At 35.3% G+C, this 8,409-nt stretch overlaps 1 pseudogene; it reads left to right on the forward strand.

Annotated features, from left to right (window-relative positions):
• Positions 1 to 283: 283 nt before the first annotated feature.
• Positions 284 to 1,651, forward strand: LOC142512339 (pentatricopeptide repeat-containing protein At1g05750, chloroplastic-like; annotated as a pseudogene).
• Positions 1,652 to 8,409: the final 6,758 nt, after the last annotated feature.

Genomic DNA, 8,409 nt, shown 5'->3' on the forward strand with positions numbered 1-8,409 from the left:
AAATATAAAAATGACCATTATTTAAAGTAACGTAGAAAAAAGAAACGTGATTAAAGAATGTTGTATATCGTTACAAAAAATTAATACCGCCAAAACGGGTAGAACGGGTCCTGTCGCTCGTATCTTGGCAGGTCTAGATTTTATCAAACCAACCTCCTTATTTCTGTAGCGAGGGAGCTCGACCCGACTTGACTTACCCCATTTTTGCCAGCTATACAAAGAATAGGAAAAAGGAAAACCAGGAAGCCGTTTTCTCTACGAGACCTAACTGTAATTTGAAAGAATGAGCCTTCTTCCCGCCTTCACAGCCTCCCCAATCCTTATCCAGCTCCCTCGACGCCGCAGCCTTCCTCCAAACTCCACCACTTGGCCCTGAAAAGCTCTTATACGACAACCATGAAAACGGTTCTCTTGACGCCACTACGGCCTCGTGGACCTCATCTATCGCCACTATTGTAAAAACGGTCGTCTATCCAAAGCAGCTTCAGAATTCAATCGCATGCGATTATCGGGTGCCGAGCCAAACCACATCACTTTCGTAACTCTGCTCTCTGGATGTGCCAATTTCCCATCCCAGGGATTATCCCTCGGCTTGCCGTTCACGGGTATTGTCGAAAACTCGGGTTGGATGTTAACGATGTGATGTGGGCACTGCCTTAATTGGCATGTATTCGAAGTTTGGTAAATTGGGATCAGCAGAATGGTTTTTTGACCACTTGGATATCAAGAATAAGGTGTGACTTGGAAACTCTAATTAATGGTTACATGAGAAATGGTGAATTTGAGGAGGCAATCGATTTGTTGATGAAATGCCCGAGAGAGATGCTGTGTCTGGACTGTACTGATTGATGGGTTTGTGAAGAAGGGAAAGTTCCACGAAGCTTTGAATTGTTTTCAAGAGATGCAGATGTTTTTGCGTGGCGCCTGATTTTGTAACAATTGTCTCAGTGCTCTCTGCAGTTTCTAACTTGGGAACACTTGGTTTAGGGTTATGGTTACATCGGTTTGTGCTGCTCCATGATTTAAGAGACAATATTCGGGTGAATAATTCTTTAATAGACATGTATTGTAGGTGTGGATTGTTGAGTTGGCTCACCAGGTGTTCCACAACATGGCTAAACGAAACTTGGTCTCATGGAACTCAATAATTGTTGGCTTGGCTGTTAATGCGCATGCAGAGCAGCTTGAAGTATTTCAAAGTTATGCAAATTGATGGGTTTAACACCCATGGCGTGAGCTTTACTGGAGCTCTTACAGCTTAGCCATGTGGTTTAGTAAATGAGGGGCTTGAATTATTTGATAAAATGGCACAATTCCATAAAATCACTCCAAGTGTAAACATTATGGATGCATAGTCGACCTCTATAGTCGTGCTGGAGATTGAAAGAGGCTTTATGGTGATGCGGAACCTGCCAATGAACCCAAATAAGATAATGCTCGGTTCTCTATTGGCCGCATGTAGAGCTTGCGAGGAGGTGGACTTGGCAGAAGGCTTGATGATTATATTTATGATCTGGATCCAAGTGGGGATTCAAATTACGTGATGCTTTCGAATATCTATGCAGCGACCGGAAGTTGGCATGGTGCCAGTAAAGTGAGGAAGAAAATGAAGACCTTCGGATTCAAAAGAAACCCGGAATCACTCAATTGAAGTTAATGGTAAAATTTTGAATTTGTGGCAGGTGACAATCGCAGCAGATCAGATAATTCTATACAATTGCTGGATGGTTGTCGTATGAGCTAACGACATCTGAGCATATTTAGAAGTTGACATGGAATTACATGAATTTGATTAAACTTGTGTTGCAAAAGATAGAATCTTGAGAAGTCTACTAATACAAGCTGGTAAATTCACGTTCACATATATTCTTGATCAGTATTTGATTTCCTTGGATCCAAAATAACCATTATATTGTCCAAAATGCATATATAGTATTTTTGTTTTCAGAGATAAAGGAAAAACCAGCAGAAATCTTTCAACAACATAATGCCCAACTATCATGGAGTTTTCCGGTGCTTTTCGGGTCTTGACCATTATGGTGCAATGGGTCGGGGCCACCTGGAACCCTCCTCAGATTCCAATCCTCAGGCATCTCATTATTGCACTATGGCTTCCAGGTACATGCACATCACTGATCTTGAAACCTGTCTTTTTTCTCCAAGAAGCCTGTACGTAAACACGTTGGAAATCAAGAATTATACTAGAAGTCAGCGACTTTCATAGCTTCAGTGAAGTATAATGGAGCGACAATGCGTATATTTTCGGACAAAACTTGGATTGTTCAAAAGAAATAATACTCATGAAAGTTGAAATTTATTTTTAATTGTTTTGGGTAATATTGATTAGCTTGCTAGGTGAGCAAATCGTCTATGAATGCATGCAGGAATAGAGAGCTAGAAACCTTGCGGTGCATAAATACCGAGCCTTCTCTTGTACAACACTGTGCAGACATACGTAGATTAATCAGAACCAATAACATGCAGAACAGGCTGGAGTTCTTCACCTTGTGAACTCCATTGCAGTGGGTTATGGCTTGTTAGATGACACCGATGACATTTGTCGAGCTTGCAAGTGCCCATTTATATAGAAAAGTTGTGGGTTGTCCAGAATGATTGCTCATGCAGCCATTTCCTTTGGGCATCAAACTAAATTGGAATGATATGACAAATGCCATAAATTAAGAGAGAGCAAAGGGAATAAAACCATGCAGGATTTATTGAAGATCTTTTCATAATTGACACTGGAGCTGGGCATTCTTGACGGCGCCGTCCAGATGATTGTGACAGTATGACATCACTCGACGTTATCGTGTATAAAATCTCACACTGGATATGCCTACATTTTTGTACGTTTATCTAATTATGTCATAAAATTAAGTTTTTGTACCTAAACGCCAAATCTTGTTGATTCACTAGAAATCAAATAACAATTTCGGTGTAATGTCAAAACATGAACTGAAATATAATGGAGCTCGATTCTTATCCTTAAAAGCTCGAGTTCTTGATTTCGAGCAGTGCATTTCTCTAGTTCAACTCGACTCGATTCCAATTAAACGGGAAGGTGTGCATGCAAGCATGTGTGCAACAATCTATGATACACATGATGTTTTCTCTCAATAATTTTTATTATTTATCGTGTGAATTCCATATATTTTACATGAACTGACACTATAATTAAGGAATCTAAGGTTTTCTCGTTAGAATCCCGAATGAATTCTAGGGTAAAGATGAGATATAATTAGTAAATGTTTATCCAATGGACAAATCTCCGTTATAATAATACTAATTGACATGAAGCCTTGAGAAAGAGTCTTCCAGTTTCCGTTATGAAGAAGATTCCCCTTTTAATTTATGTGATTGGATTTGTGCGATTAAATCTTGCTTGTTTAACAATATAAGGGCAATGATAAAGGAGAATCTGAGGATACTACATCTGGGATTTTATCAAAAATGTTAATGATACGTAATCATTACATATTATTATTTTGTAAGGATTCAATGCATGTATGCATGAATATATATATATATACTACTATCCTTTTTTGTTAAATTAATTAATGGAAAGGATTGATTGATGCATCGACCGCATCCGCTCCATTTCACATGTAATTAAAATACACATTGGAATAAGATTTTTGAGATTTTGGAATATTCATTTGAATTATTGAATTTTTAATTAGTTCAAGCTTGGAACGATGAATGCGTGACCATTCGGTTGTATGTTACGTGCAGTTATTTTAATTAAATTTTGCTAAATTAACAAATTTGATCATACAGTTTATATCCGACTATAATCATATATCTTATTCCCATTAATAGTATTTGAGCTTCTTTATAGTTTAAAAATATTAGAATTATATTTTATCATATTTTGTTAAGACGTTATGAGCTTGATCACGCTATTGATATCAAGATCAAGCTCATGTTTTTAATTCACATGACTTGCTAATAATGAAACTTGTCGAGAAGGGATGTTATGTAGCCCTAATTGTGTCAAGTGTGATTTAATTTGAGACCGTGCTTTAGTCGCAATGATCTTATCTTATTTCTTCTTAATAAAAGCTCAAATTTCGAGTCCTTTCATCTTTCAGATTATGATATAAAAAAATGTTTAGTTTTAGCTTTCAAGTTATTTATTAATATCATTTGGTTTACACCTTATATTAAGATTTATCTCCATAAGTTCTTTTTATGAGTTGATGAGTTTGTAATTATTGATATGAATATTAATTCCTCCTATAAAAATAATTATTTCAACGAGTAGAGTTCATAAGCTTCTTAGAGATGGGAGAGCAAGAAATATAGGGTTCCAAATCTACCAATGTAAAAGAAAAAGACAAAAATTTGTGTGAGACGGTGTCATGGGTCGTATTTTGTGAGACATATATCTTATTTGAATCATCCATGAAAGGTATTACTTTTTATGATAAGATTATTACTTTTTATTGTAAATATCGGTATGATTGACATGTCTCACAGATAAAAATTCGTAAAACATCTCAAAAAAACCTAATTAAAAAAAAATGAGCAAACTATGATCTACTTCTAACAACTTTTTGGAAAAAATATCTCTAATCAATATTATATATTATATATTAAAAAATGTTAGGATTTTGTAAAAGTAAAAGAATCTAGGATGATGCCATTTATGGTGCGAATTGACGGCTATAACCTTATGAGCACTGACGTTTTTGACATTTTGGTAAGATTCCGTTGACATCAATTGAACTGACGTTTTTAAAAAAAGTCACCTTTCCTTGTTCACTGTACTACAAATTTTTTACTTTTGCGAACCATTTTTACATCTGGGATTACTGCAACATTAATTCATATATATAATGTGACAGCAGTCGTACGTGAAGCAGCTCATTTGCAATCATATCATCAACCACATCTATATATATATTTTCTATCTGTATATGTGTGTATCATCCAGATGTAAATGACCCTTTTGGCTTTTATCCATTTGCATGATACATGTATGTGTATATATATATATATATATATATATATAAAGCACGAGGATCTATTGGACAGAGGTCATCTGTCAAAATTTTGGATACATGAAGATCGGGCTCGAACCACTTAATTGAAAATTCATGTCATGAACAAAATGATATAGTATAAAGATGTAAACGAATCAAACCGTTCGTGAGCTATTCGAAGCTCGATTCGATAAAAGCTCATTTGAGCTCGTTTAATGAAGCTCGTTAAGATAAACAAACAAAACTCAAGCTTTACAGTATTCGGCTCGTTAGCTCGTGAACATGTTCGTTGGTAAATTCATGAGTAATATTTTAGATGAAAAAATAATAGTTTTGATATTTGATTTATTGATTTTGCATATTATTTATGAAATATATAGAAAAATCTATTAAATTTATTTATTACAATAAATTTATACATTTTAATAAGAATAATATATTTTTCTTTAAATATATAATTTACTTTTAATTAATTTTATGAAAATTTAAATGTATAATTAAGCTTGTTTAGGCTCGATAAAGCTTGAATAAGCTCGTGAGCCATGCATATATTCGTTAAATAAAGCTCGAGCTCGGCTCGATTATAAACGAACCAAGCTCAAACATTCAAGAGTTCGGCTCGGCTCGGCTTGATTACATCCCTAATCTAGTATAGATAAAAGTGGGAAATAATTTGTGAGGGCCCGTTATCCTAATCACGATTTATTAACATGCAATCTTGATTAATCAGTAAACAGCGGAAAAGTGAGTTAAAAATTTGTGTTTAGGCCATAAAAATTTCGGCATGACCTTCCCGTAAATAGGACATACCAGAAAATCAAATACTCAAAATAACCAACATGCGCCCTCAATAAACACAACAGCATACACACGTGCCAGCCAGACAAGATCATGACATATCCAAACCAAAATATCATAGAGCCGACAAGACTCGATAATACCATAATACAATCCTCCAAATATATATATATAGTATCTGGGAGACAGCAACGCCACGCAGTACCTAAATACAACTGAGCCTACTCTCAAGGAGCTCTGGTACTTCCTGAGCTTCCTCTCGATGCGCCTGAGGTCGAACCACCTGACCACTTGTCATGTCCACACACAAAAGACACGAGCAACCCTCTCTCGGGGGTCAGCAACCCCAGTACGAGGCATCAAGAAACCAACGATATATGACATAGAAATACAAATGATGCCATGCATGAATGCAATGCATGAATATGTGCAAGATATCAGGAGTCAAATGATCGATATCAACAATCATACATATATGCTCGAGCTGGTCCACGACTCAGCGGACCGTGCCTGGGATAGGCCCAGCCTGAAGCCAGCAACTACCTAAGCCGGAACGAATCAAGGTAGCCAAACATCTCCAGGACACCATATCATATCAATATATAACGGATCTCAACCGAAATATCACTGGATCTCAATAACAGATAGGCTCAATATGACTATTCAGTGGTATTGATGTGGTCTAACGAAAATAAAATGTGTGTGAACCAAAGAAATATTTTATTTTATTTGCACATCAATTAGCAACTGATAATATGCGAGTCAGCATATAATATAACATAAATCAGCAAATAGCAAATAAATCATACACATGATCATCAGATGCCTCTGTCAGACATCGTGAAAATAACTGATCTCTACGTACCTTAACTAATTTACCAGTAACTTAAATCCTCAAGAAAGTCCTGGAATTGCCAACTCAGACAAATCACCGGAATATTAATTTAAATGGTCTTATTATCATATAACAATCCCACAACCATTTAAATTCACTAAAAATCCAATTTCAACAATTTAGGCATTTTAAATTCCTAAAATTCCAATATTCGACTAAAATGCCTAAAATCAATCATTTCTATTTTATCGTCGCAAATATTTTTTTAGCTTTAAGTGACGCTAAACTAGTATTAAGCGATTGCGATAAATTCTAGGTTCACCAGATTATACCTCCAACTTGCACAATTCTGAAACCTACAACAAAAACCCAATAATTAATCAATAATGATACATTATTTGAGTCAAAATTGAATTAAATTCACATAGGCAATAATTCGCACCGAGGAAGCTTGTAATCCAAACAACAGTGGCTAAAATCAAGCCTACACCGAAGCTAACCGGCAACAGACGGCAAACTCGCCGGAGAAGATGACCGGAATCACGCAGAAAAGCGGAGGCGACGGTTCATTCTCGAAAATTTGCAAAAGTGGTATCAAAAGAAACCTTACGACATAAGGAAGAAAACCCCTCAATCAATTTTTAGTTTTGAGCGGCGGAAGACGGCGAATTTAGCGGTGAAAGAGGCGGCGTTGTTGCCGGGTTTTCGGAAATCACGATTTTACCTAGCAAGAGTGGTATCAATGGAAAGCTTACGTCGAGATCTTTCCAATCGTATATTTATTTGAATTTTTCGGCGACCGGTGCGGCCACAATCGACGGTCAAAGTGGCGGAGTTGGTTTGAAGCTTTCAACCGATAGTTTCGTGTTTCTGGAGAGAGAAAACGTTTTGGATGATCATTATTATTTTATAATATTATATTAATATTTTATATGCATGTTTATCTTTTATCTTTTTGGGGTTTAAATTTCGACTCGATGTATTTTATTTCAACTCTCGTGTGTCATAAAATTTAAATATGCATAAACACACAATTTAATTATTTGAATTAATTATTTTAAATTCCTCAATTTAAAATAATTAATCTTAATTATCGCCAAATAACATATAATTAAATCGGGTCATTACATAATTTGGGCCACCGCCACTGGTGAAAATAAGTCGTTCTTTTCCACGGCATTGGCCAAGAAGTGTAAGAAAATTTCTGCGTCATGGAGTCGATGAACTATGCTTCAATTGTTTTTTTCTGTGAAAATTTAGTTTTTGGATTCATTAACATTGACTCGAGTGACGTTCGATTACTATATGTGTAAAACGTCACCTCAGCGATATTCATATATGTACTCATAATATCAAAATTATATATATGAAATGGCGGAGCGAGTTTACAAAATCTGAAACCTATCCGAACTAGCTTGTAAACAAGCTTTACTGGGTCTAACCATCACCTAAGGGGGCGGATTTACTTTTATTTTTTCTTATTTAAATAAATTGAGCTAAAGATGTCATTTTTGTTTTACTACTGTTAAGGGTTCCCACATTTTCAATGTTTTTTGTTCGTTATTTTTTAATATTGAAAAGATAGTAAATGAGATATAATTAATGAATTAATGAAACATTTAAATGATTATATTTTGAAAGAAACGAGGGAATGTAGAAAATAAATTTTTTCTATATACATTATCGTGGAATTAGATTGGACAGTATTTTAATTCAATGTGAGAAGATATTGGGAAAAAAAAAAGATTAGCATATTATTTTCTTTATCACTTAAATTCTGCATCTATGTTT

The sequence above is a fragment of the Primulina tabacum genome, chromosome 1 (assembly GCF_025594145.1).
Source record: "Primulina tabacum isolate GXHZ01 chromosome 1, ASM2559414v2, whole genome shotgun sequence".
NCBI classification, from domain to species: domain Eukaryota; kingdom Viridiplantae; phylum Streptophyta; class Magnoliopsida; order Lamiales; family Gesneriaceae; genus Primulina; species Primulina tabacum.